The sequence below is a fragment of the Carassius gibelio genome, chromosome B21 (assembly GCF_023724105.1).
Source record: "Carassius gibelio isolate Cgi1373 ecotype wild population from Czech Republic chromosome B21, carGib1.2-hapl.c, whole genome shotgun sequence".
Lineage (NCBI taxonomy): Eukaryota > Metazoa > Chordata > Actinopteri > Cypriniformes > Cyprinidae > Carassius > Carassius gibelio.
The window spans coordinates 2,945,943-2,964,094 of NC_068416.1; the positions used below are offsets into that span (position 1 = coordinate 2,945,943).

The 18,152-nt window shown below is 43.7% G+C and overlaps 1 protein-coding gene across 1 annotated transcript in view; it reads right to left on the reverse strand.

Moving 5' to 3' along the window:
- Nucleotides 1-18,152, reverse strand: part of LOC127986006 (uncharacterized) — a gene marked incomplete at its 5' end in the record, with an annotated part of 403,871 nt that overhangs the window by 30,938 nt on the left and 354,781 nt on the right. The gene's annotated exons all lie outside the window — the stretch shown is intronic.

The window sequence follows — 18,152 nt, forward strand, 5'->3', positions numbered from 1 at the left end:
ATATATATATATATATATATATATATATATATATATATATAAATAAATTTTGCAAAAAAGTACAGGATCAGGCTAACTGAATATATGTGATATCAAATAAGGGTTAGCACAAATGTAATTGTGGCGAGGGGGACGTGGTTTAGCGGAATGTGCAACGGGAGAGAGACGGGGGGAGCAGAGCGAGGCGTAAGTAGGTCAAGTGCAAATAACGAACACGTGTGTTTGATTGCAGTAATTGGCGTGGAGAGACCGGATATAAGCCGAGTCACCGCAGAGAGAAGGAGAGAGAGACACACTAGCTGTGTCCAAATTCAGGGTCTACATCCTTCAGAGGACGCATTTGAAGGATGTAACATCACAGCGCCGCGATGAAGGCTGTCCAAATTCGTAGGATCCTTCAAATGCGGCCCACAAATGCGTCCTCCTTTTCCCCGAATTGGAAGGATGGGTGTGGTGGATCCTTTCGCGTCCTACCTATCCCATAATTCTTTTCGGCAGGACGAAGCGAGCGGTAGCGGAGTGGGGGAGGAGTATTATTTTCGATGTTTTTTAAAAACTGGCTTTTCAAAAATATATATTTTCAGTGGTTTTCTAGTTAGGCATTTTGTTTTAGCGTTAAGCATTTTTTTTTACATTTGTACGTGTATATGTAAAAAAAAAAAAAACAAAGTTTACTTTCGTAAACTAGCTTCTTCCTTACTGCCTGTGTGAATATCCCCTTAAACACAGCTTATTTGTTAGTGATTGAAGCTGTTTTTAACGCTTCTAAGGATGAAAGAGCAGACAGAAGTGTTTATAAAGCTCCGGGGAGAGAACGATGAGCTCTTCACCCGCGTCTTTCTTAGCAGCCGTCACGGTTGCTAGGCTACAGGATATGAGCAACGGTTAAGGGAGGGAACTGAAAGAAGGGTAGGCTGTCCAAATTCACAAACACCGACTTCCGGTTTTTGCGGTCGTCGGAGGACCCATCCTGAATTTGGACACAGAGATCGGGACCTCGTACTGCACTGGGAAGCCTCAACAGTGAAATTGAAGTTATTGACTGTGTTTGAGCAATAGTTTGCTGTTTATGCCCAGAGGGCATCGTGATTTGTTTGTTTGGTTAAATAAACGAGCGTCCCAGCAATAAGCCGACCACTGGCTTCTTCCTTCCTATTAAGACTGTGTTGAACTTGCTACAGTAATCTAAATGTAATCCAAAAGTAATCAGATTACGTTACCAAAAATGTGTAATCTAAGAGATCATATTAATGATTACATTTTTTTTTCATGTAATCTGTAACCAGTAACTGATTACAATTCATAAGTAATCTACCCAGCTCTGGTGGTAACATAGTTTCAACCGCAAGAGTTGAAAACTAAAAGAAATAACTCTGCAAGTAACCATCCCACCAAAAAACATAAATCCGGGGCAACAACCGAAATCTCAGCCACAAACTGACTCTGACAACATTGAACAAGGGAGCAAGCTGACAGCTAGTGAGCAGAGCGACGCTTATGGAAATGACTCCACAAACTCAATTCTTTCGGCCTTCCAGTCATTAAGGGATGATAGGAATAAGCAATCCTCTGATATGCTTGAAGCGATCAGTGATCAGTTTTAAAACAGAGCTGATGTCACATTCCAAAAGAATCGGAGAGGCCGAGGACAGGATATCACAAACCGAGGAGGAAGTTACAACACTCTGGCAGAAGGCTAAGAAACTGTAAACAGACGGTCAACACACTATCCAACAAGATTCGAGACCTGGAAGATCATTGGCGCTGTTCAAATTTAAGGATGGTTAGTCTACCGGAAAAGTTTAAGGCTCGGATGCATGTACTTTATTGGAGGATTGGCTCCCCAAAGTTTTAACAGATTGCTTTTCCACAACCCATAATTGAATGGGAACATCAGGTGGGCCAAATCAATGCAAATCATCCCAGGCCAATAGTGATGAAGTTCCTGAACTATAAAGATCACGAAAAAAAACATTGAGAGTGGCCAGGAAATTAAAAGAACAGGCTTGTTTGAGATGCGCCTTGCCTCGCCTGAAATGTAGGCGAGAGTAGGCGGCTGCAGTAAAGGGAGGGGTCAAAAAAGACCTTTAAAGTCAGACACTTCCTGAATTTCGCTGTTTTGTCGCCTGCAAACGTCAGCAATAGAGAATATGGTGTTTGCGTTTTTTTATCGCAGACAAAGTAGGTGTAATCGAAATACCAGTGTGTGCAGATCACGTCCATAGTATTTTCCATACTATTCAAGTCAAAGCTGTTTTGTAGCAAACATTCTTCAGAATTTCTTCCCTTGTTTTAAGACACCAACACTTCTCAGATGAAAGCACATGAGGCATAATGTTTAAACAGTCTATTTAGATATGTATGTGTGCTGTATATTTTTAATGGATTGATTTATTAATTCACACAAACATACAATAGAATAAAGTGAAAAATTACAAGGAAGAATTCTAATTAAAAGAAAAATAAAATAAACACATGTCCTAATTCTTAACTTCACTAGGCGTGTTTTGTTTTTTGTTTAGCTCGCCGTCACAAATTTTTTTTTGCATGACATGACATCAGAGCAAGGCGGACATAACTTGGACACTTTTCTAACCGGCATGTATCTCGCGGTGATCGGTTCTGCGCATTTTGCTCATCTCAAACAAGCCTAATACGATGCACTTACGTCATAAATATGCTAATTAGTGTATGACGTCATCTAGCGACATTTAGCAAGTATAGGTCTCATTAGGAAAGTAATGGGAGTTACCAGATCAGGGTGTTTTTACACCATGATACCTGATTGGTTGACGTCATAGTGACGTTAGGTTAAGGGGTGGGTTGGTTAAGGGGGATCATTTAGATTGCATGATTTAGAAACAACCAGCAAGGTGATAAATGCCCACTTTTGCTCTGGAGAGACCTAGGTCTCACATTTAGTGAATTGTCAGGTGGGGTTTAGCCACTTTCCATTGAAAGAAGCTGGCAACACCGATACACACGCTAATGGTGAAAGGAAGACTGGTAGGTGTTGTGATACAGAGTGAAATTGTACGTTGTTTTTAATTACCTGCTTACATCTGCTTTGGGTCCTTCCCCGTCCTCTTCAGCAGGCAGAAGGCATGCAGAACCCTCACAACATCGGTGAGCTTGTGCAGTGTCGTCATGAACCACCGGAGGGGGCTCCACAGGCAAAGGTAAAAATTTATGGACAGCTCTACCAAGCCACCACGGACACCTCCCCCCAGCCTGTTGATAACACTCCCTATCATGAAAGGGTGCCCTTCGAGTGCATAAGGATGGATTTCGGGCCGCTGCCAAAATCTGCCCGGGGCCACAAACACATTCTCGTGGTAGTGGACTATGTCACTAGATACCCTGAAGCTATTCCCATCCGTAAGGCCACGTCCAAAGCCATCGCCCAGGAGCTGTTCCTCCTCTGTAGTTGAGTTGGCATCTCCACCGACATATTGACCGATTAGGGCACCCCGTTCATGTCCCGGCTAATGGCTGACCTCTGTCGCCTCCTGAAGGTGAAAAAGCTGAGGACCACAGTCTATCACCCCCAAACCGATGGGCTCGTCAAGCTATTCAACCAGACATTGAAGCAGAGTCTCCATCGTGTGGGCGCCGACGACAAATGGGACTGGGACCAGATGCTGCCATACATCCTCTTTGGCATCCGCGAAGTTCCCCAAGCCTCTACCACTTTCACCACATTCAAGCTCTTGTTCGGACGGCAACCTTGGGGCCTGTTTGATGTTGCCAAGGAGGCCTTTGAACAGCAGCTGACAGACCATCTGTCTACCATCAAGCATGTCCGGGAGATGAGGGAGCGGATCGACAGGGTCATGCCATTAGTCTGGGGAACACCTCACGAAAGCCCAGCAGGCCCATCAACGCCACTACAATAGGGCAGCCCAGCCCAGCCCAGAGAGTTTTAGTCAGGGGATCACATGGTGGTCCTTGTCCCAACAGCTGCCAAGTGTTTCTCACCACTTGGCAGGGGCCATATATGGTAAGAGAGCGAGTTGGGCTCATCATGTACTAGGTCCGGCAACCCCGGAAAAAGAAAAGAGGGCCAACTTTACCATGTCAACCTCCTTAAGCAATGGGTTGGGATTAGGGCCCAACTGTCCGCCATGGCCACCACTGAACCCGTGGTGGTGGACGTCAACCCCCATCTATCGGCTGGCCAAAAGGAGTTGCAACACCTGATCGGTCAATTCTCAGATGTGTTCTCCCCCCTCCCTGGGCAGACCCACATGCTCCAACATGATATCAGCAAACCACCATGAACGATCATTGGGCAGTGGCCCTACCATGTCCTGGAGGCTCAGCGACTTGTCATTGAGGAGGAAGTACAGGAGATGTTGAAGTTGGGGCTGATAGAACCATCACACAGCCCGTGGTCCAGCCCCATCGTCATGGTCCCGAAGCTGGATGGCACCCTCCACTTTTGCAATGACTTTTGCCGCCTCAACGAGGTCTCTGAGTTCGACGGCTATCCGATGCCATGGGTGGACAAGCTGCTGGATCGCCTAGGGAGAGTCTGGTTCATCTCCACCCAAGACTTCACTAAGGGATACTGGCAAGTAGGACAAGGCCAAAGCCAAGGCCAAGCCGGAAACCACGTTTTCAACCCCCAGTGGCCACTGGCAGTACCGGGTTCTCCACTTCAGCCTGCACAGGGCCCCAGCAACCTTCCAGCAGATGATGGACATCCTGATGCGGAATGCTGGCAGATTTGTGAGGAATCACCAACAAGTAACCCCTCCCAAATTAAGTTTGCAATGTGTTTACGTCCGTCTGTGATTTTTTCTTTAGATTTTTTTCCCCCTTTCCCTGTCGTCTCCTCAGGCAGCTGCTCCTCCCCGGTCATGGAAGAGTTGCTGAAGCATCTCACTGAGGTGAGTATCTGACAACAGCAGATCAAGGAGCACATGGCCACCCGCCAGGGAGAATCTGAGCAAAAAATTCTCACCCACTTGGCACAACACTGGCTCCTCGCCGGTGAACCCACCACTGCTCAGGTAGCCAAGTGGGTGGTGATTGACCATAATAATAATAATAATAATATTTTTTTGAGTGAAAGTTGGAATGTAAGGGGATTGAATAACATAGTCAAATTGAAACAGGTATTAAATAGGATTAAGCAACTGAAGGTTAATATATTATTTTTACAAGAAACTCATCTGTTGAGAGAAGACAAGTCGAGTTCAAAAAGGTGACCAGGGCAGGTTTTCTCTGCCCCATGTACCGCTCATGTTTTTAGGAGTTATTATACTTATCCAGTGTTGTAGTCGAGTCACCAACTGTCGAGTCCAAGTCGAGTCTCGAGTCTCAGTGTTCGAGTCCGAGTCCAAGTCCGAGTCACCAAAGAAGTGTCCGAGTCGAGTCCAAGTCGAGTCACCATTACTAGAGATCGAGTCCGAGTCGAGTCTCGAGTCCCTTATTGGAATTTTTTTTTTTTTTTTTTTTTTTTGAGGAAACAATAGCAACCAACTGAGTTGGTAGGCATTTAAGTCCATTATATGAAGAAAACGTCATTAAATGTTTTCCTTAAAAAACTTAATTTAAGAAAAAACAGCATAGATATACTGGATGGCATTGGGAGGAGTAAATGATTAGGAAATTTTCATTTTTTGTGTGAACTAAACCTTTAACACTGTATTACAGAAATACACTAGGCGAAAAAAAGAAACGTGCATATTACAATGATTGTGTGTGTGTGTGAGAGAGAAAGAGAGAGCGCGTTTGTGTGTGAGTGATCACTCACACACAGACGCTCTCTCACGCTCATCGACGAGTGATTTAGCGCGAGTGCGTTTGTATGTGTTCAAGTGAATGTGTGTCTGTGTGTAACGCTCATGTTCGTTATTTCCAATGTAGGCGCGCGGTATGCGCGCTCATAATGGAAGCATCCAGGCGCGTTCGCAACGCGCAACGAGTTAAAAACATCTCAACTTTTCAGAATGCCACAAGCGCACCGCGGGTCATGTGACAAGAACTAACCAATCAGCTTCATCCTTTCCCGCAAGTGCCCGAGCGCTTTGGAAAAAAAGTAAAGTGAGTGACGTCAGTGAGTGTGTTGTCAAGCAAAGAGAGCGAGCGGTAGCAGTGTCTGATCCCGGCCGGTCTTGGGCACTGGACGTCAACCCCCATCTATCGGCTGGCCAAAAGGAGTTGCAACACCTGATCGGTCAATTCTCAGATGTGTTCTCCCCCCTCCCTGGGCAGACCCACATGCTCCAACATGATATCAGCAAACCACCATGAACGATCATTGGGCAGTGGCCCTACCATGTCCTGGAGGCTCAGCGACTTGTCATTGAGGAGGAAGTACAGGAGATGTTGAAGTTGGGGCTGATAGAACCATCACACAGCCCGTGGTCCAGCCCCATCGTCATGGTCCCGAAGCTGGATGGCACCCTCCACTTTTGCAATGACTTTTGCCGCCTCAACGAGGTCTCTGAGTTCGACGGCTATCCGATGCCATGGGTGGACAAGCTGCTGGATCGCCTAGGGAGAGTCTGGTTCATCTCCACCCAAGACTTCACTAAGGGATACTGGCAAGTAGGACAAGGCCAAAGCCAAGGCCAAGCCGGAAACCACGTTTTCAACCCCCAGTGGCCACTGGCAGTACCGGGTTCTCCACTTCAGCCTGCACAGGGCCCCAGCAACCTTCCAGCAGATGATGGACATCCTGATGCGGAATGCTGGCAGATTTGTGAGGAATCACCAACAAGTAACCCCTCCCAAATTAAGTTTGCAATGTGTTTACGTCCGTCTGTGATTTTTTCTTTAGATTTTTTTCCCCCTTTCCCTGTCGTCTCCTCAGGCAGCTGCTCCTCCCCGGTCATGGAAGAGTTGCTGAAGCATCTCACTGAGGTGAGTATCTGACAACAGCAGATCAAGGAGCACATGGCCACCCGCCAGGGAGAATCTGAGCAAAAAATTCTCACCCACTTGGCACAACACTGGCTCCTCGCCGGTGAACCCACCACTGCTCAGGTAGCCAAGTGGGTGGTGATTGACCATAATAATAATAATAATAATATTTTTTTGAGTGAAAGTTGGAATGTAAGGGGATTGAATAACATAGTCAAATTGAAACAGGTATTAAATAGGATTAAGCAACTGAAGGTTAATATATTATTTTTACAAGAAACTCATCTGTTGAGAGAAGACAAGTCGAGTTCAAAAAGGTGACCAGGGCAGGTTTTCTCTGCCCCATGTACCGCTCATGTTTTTAGGAGTTATTATACTTATCCAGTGTTGTAGTCGAGTCACCAACTGTCGAGTCCAAGTCGAGTCTCGAGTCTCAGTGTTCGAGTCCGAGTCCAAGTCCGAGTCACCAAAGAAGTGTCCGAGTCGAGTCCAAGTCGAGTCACCATTACTAGAGATCGAGTCCGAGTCGAGTCTCGAGTCCCTTATTGGAATTTTTTTTTTTTTTTTTTTTTTTGAGGAAACAATAGCAACCAACTGAGTTGGTAGGCATTTAAGTCCATTATATGAAGAAAACGTCATTAAATGTTTTCCTTAAAAAACTTAATTTAAGAAAAAACAGCATAGATATACTGGATGGCATTGGGAGGAGTAAATGATTAGGAAATTTTCATTTTTTGTGTGAACTAAACCTTTAACACTGTATTACAGAAATACACTAGGCGAAAAAAAGAAACGTGCATATTACAATGATTGTGTGTGTGTGTGAGAGAGAAAGAGAGAGCGCGTTTGTGTGTGAGTGATCACTCACACACAGACGCTCTCTCACGCTCATCGACGAGTGATTTAGCGCGAGTGCGTTTGTATGTGTTCAAGTGAATGTGTGTCTGTGTGTAACGCTCATGTTCGTTATTTCCAATGTAGGCGCGCGGTATGCGCGCTCATAATGGAAGCATCCAGGCGCGTTCGCAACGCGCAACGAGTTAAAAACATCTCAACTTTTCAGAATGCCACAAGCGCACCGCGGGTCATGTGACAAGAACTAACCAATCAGCTTCATCCTTTCCCGCAAGTGCCCGAGCGCTTTGGAAAAAAAGTAAAGTGAGTGACGTCAGTGAGTGTGTTGTCAAGCAAAGAGAGCGAGCGGTAGCAGTGTCTGATCCCGGCCGGTCTTGGGCACGAAACATTTTTTATAATATTTTTTGTCAAAAACAACGTGATGAATGCTCAAATCCGAGTCCGAGTCCAAGTACGAGTCATCAGTCCACGAGTCCAAGTCGAGTCACGAGTCCAGAGAATGGAGTCTCGAGTCGGACTCGAGTCCAAAGAATAGTGACTCGAGTCGGACTCGAGTCCGAGTCCAGGACTCGAGTACTCCATCACTGTACTTATCCATAAATCAGTTCGCTTTCAGATGCACAAACAATATATTGATACACAGGGTAGATTCATAATTCTTAATGGATTAATCATGAACACACAAATAACCCTAATAGGTATATACACTCCCAATGAAGATGATCCCTCTTTCTGTCTAAACCTTTTTTTATACAATATCAACATATTAGTGCTGCAACGACATGTTGACGTCATCGTTTACGTTGACTACAAAAATACGTCGACGTGCGTGAAATGCACTTACACGGCACACTGTTTACATCTCGCGTAATGGCATACTGGGAATGGAGAAAGTTACATTCTATCACAAAAACAGAGACCACTGTTATCAAAAGTATGAGAATACTTTAAACAGAGGCCAAATAAAATGGCCCTCTGTTCCCTTTGCAAAACCGATATGGTGTACCACGGCAGCACAAACATCCTGGCGCTCTCCGGTGTTACGGTTTAACTAGTTACCATGTGATCTGGGGACACAAATTCCTGATTCAGGTCTCTGCTGCAGATGTGATGGAACTACCGCAGAAGATTTGGCAATTCGAAAAGCACAAACTGATGTGATATTATTAAGTGTCTAATAAACGCAGACTTGCTCATTGCATGATTCTGATATTCTTGTAAAGATTACAAGTTATCGGTATGATCACCCTTGGCGGCTGTAGTAAGGATAAAATAAAAAATAAAGTAAGTCTGTGTTTTCGAACACGCGTTAGGGGCGTTCACATATCGCAACTAAAAACGTGTGGAAAACGCTAGTCATGCCACTTTCTCCTTTCCAAAGCGCTTGGGCAGTTGCAACCCCTGGGGCGTCTGCCATGCCTAAGCAACCATGACGTGCTTTCTCCATGAAGATGCAGAAATTTCAGCAAAGGATAAATGGATTTGCAGCACTAAAAATCGCTTGCAGTAGCTCTGCTTAGAGGTCATCACGGGTCCAAAAATTCATGCCCGAACCCGACAAGAGACCCGTAATGTACTACACCGAACCGACCCGTCTAATATTTCAAAAGCTGGACCCGGACCCGTGTAGATCTGAGAAATGTCTACCCGGACCCGACTCGGACCCGTTATTTGAAATCTGGACCCGAACCCGCCGGGAAGACACAGACCCGACTGGACCCGACGTTCACATATTCCACCTTAAATTGCTATTACAAGTCAATAAACCTGTTGCGAAGAATACAGCTTTTTGTCTTACCTAATTTAAAGAGCCGTAGTCTCTCTTCCTTGTACCTGACTGCCTGTGATGCATTACAATCCTCCGACAGTTATTCATGTTATTCCTCTCGTTATTCCAAGTCCAAGCTGAATCCACTCATTATTTCAGCCTCAAAAGTCCACTTGATGTCACGGTGACGGATGACAAATGCTACTGTGCACATGTACATTCTGACTCGAGTTAATTCGCATAATAACTTACACTGTTTGCCCTTTTGAACTATAATAACGATCGCTCGTACAATGCCATGGCGGCTGACGTTATTTATTTACTATCATCTGATCTCTGTCTGTGCTCTCTGCTCTGCATCGAGTCTGAATCTGAACCACTAAAACTTTAAGATTAAACGGTTCATTTATAATATTATTAAAATGGGAGAAAATGTAAAACGCGGTTTGGCAGTCGAAGTGTCCCTCACTGGTTGCCATAGAAACATGAAATGCGCTTGAGACTGCACATGCGTGCTAGCTGTATCAACCTAAAATGCTTTAACGCAATTTGAGCGTAATAGAAAACATTCATGTGACAGTTCACCTCAGATTGTGTTGCTGATTTGAAATATATTAAATATGAGTGTGTCAAGTCTGCCAGCATTAATACCGTGCGTGCACTTGTATATTAACTTTGAGTCTCTGAGCGAGAGAGAGAGAGAGAGAGAGAGAGAGAGATCACTTTTTTTTGGCTCACTCTTTTCTTTTCCTAATTTTACAAGTTGCAAGTTACAAAAAACACAAGCAGTCTTTGATCACGACCGGGTGTTCTTCGAGTCCGATGACTCCGATCGGCGATCGCACGGGTATTAAACAGACCCGGGACCCGAGGTAATAGATTCGGACCCGACCCAGACCCAGCTGATGATTTAAAATATAGACCCGAACCCGTACGGGTCCCCGGTCGGGTCCGGGGTCGACACTTAATACCAGTAACCTAAAAGACAAAAGAAAAGATGGGCCCTTAAAATTAAAAAGGAAACAAATAAACACGTTATAGTCCTCTAAGAAGCATATTCAATTCAAGAACCAAATATCCCCAGTCCGACACAGTTTGGGGCTTTGCCCGGTTAAGTCTGGTTGTTGAGTATTCTAAATTAGCCATTGATTGCACATTCAACAACCAGTGTTTCAGTAAATTTATCTCTGAATTAAACCAATATTCTAGAATAGTTTTTTTCGCTGCTGTAAAGCCACAAAATAGCATTCTCCTATATGTTACTTTAAAATTCAAAATGGTGTCATCATTTAACAAACATAAACAAGAATCTGGATCTATGGTAGTCCTGAGTATTTTACCCATAATGTCACATACATGAATCCATAACGTGTTAACTTTCGCACATTCCCAAAACATATGCAAAACTGTCCCAACAGAAGAACTCGGACATAAAGTACAATTAGGGGTTGATAGTAAACCCATTCTATAACGTTTGTAGGGAGTGGCATACGATCTATGAATTACTTTAAAGTTGATCAATTGATGACTTAAATTCCGAGATGTGTTATTTATATTTGACCAAATCCTGTGCCAGTCTGGTTGAGAACCTGTTTTATTGAGCTCCCTGTCCCAAATCCCCTCAATGGGAAGTGTTTTACTAAGTGAATTTATGAGTGCATTGTATATCTTGGTAACCCATCCCCGAGAGCACTGGCTGTAGTTAAACCAGCCTGATAGAAAACGAGAGTCTATTTGAGCATCACACTTAACACCACAAGCCATCAATGATGAACGTAATCTTAAATAAAGGAAAAATGAAGAACCTGGAATGTCAAACCTCTGCTGTAATTGCTGGAAGGAGAGAAGGCCATTATCATCATATATATTCCCTAAAGTGTTAATCCCCCTAGACGCCCAAGGAATAAATATAAAGGGTTTTCCTGCAGTTAAAATGAGTGGGTTGTTCCAAAGCGGAGATAATGTATGATATTGTGGCACATCACCAAGAAGTTTCTCTACTTTACTCCAAACTAAAAGGGAATATGATATAATGTTTCCAAATCTTTCAATTAATTTCCGATGCTTGTGTTTAATATATAAAAGATCCTGCAATCTGTGGGGTACTGCTAGTGCTTCCTCTATTACCCTCCAGGGCACCATGGAGTTCTCATCCGCCCAGTTACGTAATGCTCGAACTTGAAAAGCCAAATGATAAAAATTTAAGTTTGGGAGTGCCAGTCCACCTTCTAACTTAGGGCGTTGTAATGTGGTCGATTTAATTCTAGCCCTTTTGCCACTCCACAGAAACTTTGAGATCATGGATTGTGCTTGATCCAAAACTTTTGAAGGGGGAGAGGCTGGAATCATGAAGAACAAAAAGTTGAACCGGGGCAATATATTCATTTTAACAATGGAGATCCTCCCTTGTAACGAAACAGGTAGAATACTCCATCGTTCCATATCCCCTTTAACCTTCTGGAGCATGTTTGTATAGTTATTATTCACAGTTTGGGAGAGAGTTGTGTATATGTCAACACCAAGGTATCGCATGCTGTTGTTAATAGGAATACCTGAGGGAAGTGTAACCTTTTGAGCTGCAGAGTTCATTGGAAGCAACGTAGATTTTGACCAATTTATTTTATAGCCAGCTAAGTCCTTAAATTCCTCAAACAAGGATAGCACAGAGGGGAGTGAGGTTTCGATATCTGAGAGAAAGAGCAAAATGTCGTCCGCATAGAGAGAGATGAAGTGTTTTGAGCCAAGTACGGTGATGGGGGAGATGCGTTTATGTTCTCTAACTGCTTGAGCAAGAGGTTCCACTGAGAGTGCAAATAAAAGTGGGGAAAGAGGGCAACCCTGTCTTGTCCCTCTACTCAAAGTAAAAGGTGCGGATTGAAGACTACCCGTGATTACAGATGCTAGAGGAGTGTTATAGAGTGTTTGAATCATGGAAATAAATTTAGGCCCAAATCCAAACTGTCTAAGAACCGCCCACAAGAATGGCCATTGCACCCTGTCGAAGGCCTTCTCAGCGTCTAACGACAGAGCTGCACAATCAACTGGAAGGGTTTGTGCTATATCTACAATGTGTAGGAGCCTGCGAATGTTGTCAGCAGCAATCCTTCCCCTCATGAAGCCGGTTTGGTCGAAATTAATTAGCTTGTTAATTACTTCATCAACCCGTCTAGCTAACACTTTGGCATACATTTTAACATCACCACAAATTAAGGAAATGGGTCTATAACTTGAACATTCAAGTGGATCTTTCCCACTTTTTAACAAAAGTGTAATTATAGCAGTCTTCTGATCTCTATGAAATGTGTTATTTTTTATTGCAAATTGTATCGACTCTAGAGCCAACTGTCCTACAGTATCCCATAAAGCTAGGTATAATTCTGGTGGTAATCCATCAAATCCAGGAGATTTGTCTTTTTGGAGAGATTCTGCAGCCTTTTTCAGTTTGTCCAAAGTGAGAGGTCTCTCTAGAAAATCCGAGTCACGAGGCTCCAGTTTGGGTAAAGAAATAGCGTTGAGGAACTTTATGCACTTCTGTTGATTAAAAGTTAAATCTGATGAGTAAAGGTCTTTATAAAAAGAACTGAATACCTCATTCACCCCCTCAGGATCTGTTATCACTCTACCCTGTTTATCTCGAATGACATTTATTGACGATTTAGCTTCATTCTGCTTCAGCTGCCAGGCAAGAAGCCGACTAGGCCTATTTCCATGGAAATAATATTTCTGTCTAGTCCTATGCAGAATAAATTCAGATTTCTGGAGAGATAAAGCACTATATTCCCCCTTAAGTGCAGAGAGTGCGTTTGCCCTATCTTCTGTGGACAAATCTTTCTGTTGTTTCTCCAATAATTCTATCTCATGTTCAAGTTCATTAAATCTTTTACTCTTTATTCTCTTCTGGAATGATGAAAAAGATATACAGAACCCTCTTATGACACATTTACATGCCTCCCATAATACTTGTGGATTGTCACATACATTATTATGCTCCAGAAAATCATTAAGGTGTTGTTTTAATTTTTCCAGAAAATCTGAGTTTGTTAAGAGAGTAGTGTTAAAACGCCATCTGTTTAGTTTTGGCTTTGGGCAGGACGGAAGAAAATTGCAAATTATAGGAGAGTGGTCAGATAAAAGGATGGGAAGCATTTTAATAAATGGAATATTACTGATCAATGACGGAGAAACAAATATGTAGTCAATCCTGGAGTAAGTCTGATGGCGTGCTGAGTAGAAGGAAAAATCTTTGGCCCCATCATTATTAATTCGCCAGATGTCTGCTAGATTTAAGTCTTTGATGAAAGTATTTAATGCGTTCGAGGAAGCTAGACCAGAGATATTCCCTGTTGAACGATCTAGAGCAGGATTTATTACTGAGTTGAAATCACCACCTACTATAAGTTCAGTGTCAGGAAATTTTAGTAAGCTACTTTGAATTGATGACAGAAACCTCGGGTCAAAATCATTAGGGGCATAGATGGAAGCCAGCAGTAACCGCGTGTTATTAACAGTGCCAACCACTAGAACATATCTACCACCGTCGTCTTCTGCATAGTCTACTGTCATTTGCAAGTGTCTATCGACCAAAATCAAAACACCCTTTGTTTTAGTATTTGCGCATGAGTGCGCAATCACTTTATATCGCCTATTCTGAAAGCGATGCACATCTCCAAGTCTGAGGTGCGTCTCTTGGATTAAGGCGATCGACGCTCGGTGGCATTGTAAAAATTCTAAAACCCTGGTACGTTTAATCGGGGAATTGAGGCCTCTCACATTCCAGCAAATTATGTTAATGTCGCCCATAAAGTAAATAAGTGTAACTCAAAATAATTCGTGACGTTACAGCCAGCATTTCTATTGATTGATTTTAAAACATTATAAACAAGGTTCCCTCGGCAAAACAGTCCAGAAAATAAACAGTTGAAAAACGAGATGACGGCAAAAACCATAACAACTATGTACAAAAAAGAGTCAAGCCGCCAGGACGTAAGGCACTGCCTAAGCCCCGAGGCTAGAAGAAAAGTAAACTTTCTATGAGTCGTGACTCTTGAAACAGCATGCAAACCCGCCCCCAAACCCAACTCTGTGATTTAAATGATCAGACCTATTCTACAGTATTCTTACCACTTTGTTAGAACCGTTATGTAACCCGTCAACATATAAGTTCAAAAAGTCCGTTGTCCAACGTTGGCATGATGAATTCTCAGTTCTGGGGTTGGAATGTATCCATCTCTGATCCAGGGTTCCGATGGGTGCCAGGATCAGTGGTCGCTGCATTAGTCGGGGGAGCCGGGAGTGAAGACGCCGATGGAGATGCCATGGATGTTTGGATGGTGCTGACGAATCGTTCTGCTTCTTCTGGAGACTTGAAGTTGTAACTTTTGCATCGAAAGGTCACTTTAAGTTCCGCTGCGTATAAAAGAAATGGATTCAAGCCTATAGAGGACATTTTCTTTTTCACATCGTTGAACCCCACGCGTTTCTTGACCGTGGCAGCGCTGTAATCAGGGAAAAAGGATAAAGTTTGCTGGTCGTGAGTGATGGGAAAGGCATCTCTGGCCCCCTTCAAGATGGCTTGACGGTCGGCATAGTCCAGCAGTTTAAAGATAAGTGTGCGCGGACGATTCCTCTCTTTCTCACTGTTGTTGTACAGCCGATGTGCTCTCTCGATTTTTATTTCACGTCCAGCCAGGGAGGGGATCCATCGAGGCAAGTGCGTTTTTTATAAAGCCTATGGCATCTGAGCCCTCTAGGGATTCTGCTAAGCCCACCAGTCTCAGGTTGTTTCTCCGACTCCTGTCCTCCATTTCGGTGAGTTTATTGGTGAGAAATATGATTTGCTCATCATGACCATGTATGTCTCGTTTGTTAGCCCGCACTGTTGCTTGAAGAGAGTCGGGTCGTGACTGGTCTGTATGTACGATTTTGCCCAGACGTTCTATGTCCACAATCACGTTATGCACAGCTTCATTTGCTTGTTTAATTTGAGCTTGTAGATCAGCCAATTGAGGTACTACCACGCTATCCATCGCTGCTTTTACAGCTGCCAAAATGGAAGCATCAAACTTTTCTTGTTGTTCTGCTAATGCTAACCGAACGGCTTTCAGTATAGTACAATCAAGGTCTGTCGAAGCCATCACAGTCTCTTTCGATTTTTTCTTTTCTGGCGAGTTTACCAACTCCCGTTTGCGTACAACTCTATCGGCCGACATTTGATACTCAAATTGTAGTGAAATCGTCGAGGTCTTAGTTGAAATATATAGTTTTAAGAAGGATTTGAGGAAGAGCTCGAGAGACTAGGTCTGCATCGCTGGGAAAGGTCACGTGACTCCCTAAAGAACATTTCATGACGTCTCAGACAACTGTAAATATGTGGCTACTGTGGTTTAATTAAAAACGCTATCGTAAACTCTTATTTACCATAGTAAAATAATTTTCTTTGCCTCTTTATTTTTGTATACTGTAAAAACTTCAACCACATTGGCAAGAAAACAGAAATCAACGGCAAGAAAGAAGGAACAAAAATATGAGTAATCAAATGCAATACTACTTTACACCACTAGATGTCTCTTATGCAACACAAAGAGGAGGCAAAACACTCCCCGCCTGGTATTAAATAATACCACTATGTCCCTTAACTGAGAAGTAGCACAATGTCTGAAACAGGTCTTGAATCCACCTTGGGAGTACCCTGTCTCATGATCTTCACATTGACTTTCCGAATCCTGCCATCACGGCTGGGGAAGGTTTCCGCAATAACACCTATGGGCCACTCATTCCTTTTAACTTGAGTGTCTTTCTGATTTCCATTTCTTTTGGGGGTGGAGCAAATCCAAGTACTCATGCTTCCAGCATCTCCAGAAAGTTTCAGCTAGGCTTTGGACTTGCCTCCATTGCTTGCTATAGAGATCTTTGAGATCCATGTTCCCAAGAGAAGCAGATACTGGGCCAATCTTCTGAGTGAGTAGCATCGCTGGTGTGAGAACAGCTGGCATCCCTGGATCAGAGGACACTGGAACTAGAGGTCTTGAGTTCATGATTGCCATGACTTCAGCCATGAGAGTCACAGGTACTTCATGCGAGAGGCGACAGTTCTCCTTCAACAACATGGCATCTAAAATGCGGCGTGCAACACCGATCATCCTCTACCATACTCCACCCATGTGAGAGGAGTGTGGAGGATTAAATGCCCAGGTGCAACTTTTTTCTCACAGGTGAGCTTTCAACTCTGGATCTTCTGAGTTTATTTGCAGTTCTTTGCAAGCTCCAATAAAGTTCATGCCCCTATCGGAACGGAGCAGTCTTACAGGACCTCTGATAGCGGTAAACCTCCTCAAAGCATTGATGAAGCTGGTCATGGTCTCTACGACCTCAATATGCACTGCTTGTGTACTCGGACAGGTGAACATAACCGCCCAGCGTTTGTTTTCTACATGACAACCTCTGGTCCTGCGCGACGAGGTGGTCCAAGGTCTGAAAACATCAAGTCCAACAATCGTGAATGGTGTATCTATAGTGAGTCTGTCCAGAGGTAAGTCAGACATTTTTTGTTCTTCCACTTGTTTCTTCTTAATCTTTTGCAGATCACACATTTGTGGAACACACTTGACACCAATCTCTTACTTCCTGTTATCCACAGTCCAGCTGTTCTAACTGCGCCTTCAGTGAAGTGTCATCCTTGGTGAGCAACCTGTTCATGGTAATGTCTTACCAGCAGAGTAGAGACATGATGCTTTCTGGGAAGAAGGATCGGATGTTTTTCTTCCCAGGACATGTCTGCTGATGATATTCGGCCTCCAACTCTCAGCAAACCATTATCGTCAATGATGGGATCCAAACTTCTGATTGAACTGTGTCTTGAGACATCACCCTTTGAGATGTTTTTAATTTCCTCTTTAAAGAAGACCTGTTGTACACTTCTCAGAATTACGAGTTTTGCTTGAGGAAGCTCATCCATTCTCTGTCTATGGTATGTATTTTTTGAGTAAGCTCTGGCCTTTTGGATGAGCCTGGCTGTTGCACGGATAAGTGATTTCCAACTGGAGAATCTACTAAACCGATGAGAGCCGATACCTCCACTTGTAGCTTTTGTAGCACAAGTAGAAACTTGAAAGTCAAACACCTCTGGCTGGGGAGACTCATCCAACCCAGGTTTTGTCAGAAAAGCTGGACCAGAAAACCAGTTGGTGTCTTTTAGGAGAGCAGCTGGGACAGACTTGGATCCATGATCTGCAGGATTATGGCAGGTGTTGATGTAGTGCCACTGATTAGGGTGCGATGATTTCCTGATTCTTGTCACTCTGTTTGCAACATAGACATATAAGTTCCTAGACGTGTTATAAATGTAACCAAGTACAATCCTGCTGTCCATACAGAGCTTGACCAAGTGAACTTCCACGTCGATCTCATCCTTTATCAGTTCTGCAAGCTATGTTGCCAAGACAGCTGCACACAGCTCCAAACGAGGGACAGTGTGCGCAGGACGTGGAGCCAGCTTGGACTTCCCCATGATGAAGCCGACATGACTGTGTCATTCTGTATCAACTGCCTTAAGGTAGGCTACAGCTGATATAGCTAGAGTCGAAGCATCCGCAAAGACACACATCTCTCTGTGTACAGTGGCAAGCAGAGAAACAGAAAGGTAGGTCCTCCGGATCTG